The sequence below is a fragment of the Beta vulgaris genome, chromosome 4 (assembly GCF_026745355.1).
Source record: "Beta vulgaris subsp. vulgaris cultivar EL10 chromosome 4, EL10.2, whole genome shotgun sequence".
NCBI classification, from domain to species: Eukaryota; Viridiplantae; Streptophyta; class Magnoliopsida; order Caryophyllales; family Amaranthaceae; genus Beta; species Beta vulgaris.
The window spans coordinates 35313453-35314967 of NC_079205.1; the positions used below are offsets into that span (position 1 = coordinate 35313453).

Sequence of the window (1515 nt, forward strand, 5' to 3'; positions counted from 1 at the left end):
TTGGATGATCTTTTAGAAGAAGAAATTTGTCGGGTTTTATCGGATTGTAAGCATGTTTTTCACTTGAATTGTTATAGTAATTAGGTGTAATTGTGATAAGCAAGAAGAGGCCATCAATGGAGTTGAGAGAATTTGGATTATGGGGAGGGTGGTTTACTAGTTTGAGGTTTTGGGGAAGAATAGTGCATCATGGTATTCTTTTTTTTATTTTTATTTTTTGATAGGAATGCTCAGTATTCATTAGTGGAAATATAAGGAAGGGCTGCGCTAAAAACACCCCTTAGGGCTGCGTATTCTGACAGCAGCCCTTTCCATAGCAGCCCTTTACGAAAAGTGAAGAGCTACGTTTTTAAACGGAAGCCCTTCACAATGAAGGGCTGCGTTTTTTGGCCTAAAATGCAGCCCTTTCGACCCATAAAATGATAAAAAAAAAAATTGACATGTTTTTACTCTTAAATATATCAAGAAGTTTACAACAGGGAAAATCAACAAGAATAGTCGAAATTTATAGATCTAAAAATGAAAAAAAAAATAACGAAATTGAAAAAAATAATCTAACACACAAATTCAGAATGCCAGAAATACATAATACTCAAACGAAATTGAAAATTATACTCAAAAATTACAAACACACAATTTCAGAATGACAAAAAATAAGAAAAAAGGAACAAAAACGAAAATGAAAATTAAACAAGACTCAAACTCAAACCTAGATCTGAAAAAAAATCAAAAATTACAATCAAGTGTTTTACAACAGCGTCATCTAGCTCTTGAAGAAGACAGATTCAGGACATAGAGAATGCTGCAAAACGGAATGCACCGCGGCAATTGAACCCCGGAGGTAATCCACGTCCGATGTGGGAGGCCGTCATTCATCTGCTCTCTACCTCCTCATTTCATGCCGACAAAGCAAGAAGTCTCTGCCTGCTTTTTAGTTTCAATGTTTGACAAGTCACAAAATCCATCAAATCGCAAACTCTCCATCACTTTGTTCCCAAACCAAAAAAAGGTGAAGAATTTATTAAAAACCCGAATTTACCATAAGTTTAGTTCCACATCAAGAAAGAATTACTCATATTCAGCAATGAAAATTAAAGATAAATTAGAGAGAAAATCAATGAAGATAAATTAGAGAGGAATGAATGAAGAATAGGGAAATTGAGGAGAGAGAAAATACCCGACGGTCATGGTTGAATGAAGGAGGCGGAGGGTTTGAGGGTTTACTGCTACTCTCCCTTACTCCTTTTTTAAATGAGTTCAGTGAAACCAAAGTCGACGATTGTTATTATACATAGGCAGGTTTTAGGGCCCAGCCCAAAGACGGCTCTTTACAATTGTTTTTTTCCCGAAACCCAAAGCCCATAAAAAGGCTGCGTTTTTTTTTAAAAACGCAGCCCTTTATTACTTAAAGGGCTGCATTTTTAAAAAAATGCAGCCCTTTATTACTTAAAGGGTTGCGGTTTTTTAAAAAGCGAAGCCCTTTATTATTTAAAGGGCTGCGTTTTTAAAAAAACC

General features: G+C 35.4%; 1 long non-coding RNA gene across 1 annotated transcript; it reads right to left on the reverse strand.

Moving 5' to 3' along the window:
• Window positions 1-566: 566 nt before the first annotated feature.
• Window positions 567-1248, reverse strand: LOC125496947 (uncharacterized). Its single transcript, XR_007273397.2, has 2 exons — window positions 1178-1248; window positions 567-986 (listed from the first exon to the last, which is right to left on the reverse strand). It is a non-coding gene; the product is annotated as an uncharacterized LOC125496947 (long non-coding RNA).
• Window positions 1249-1515: the final 267 nt, after the last annotated feature.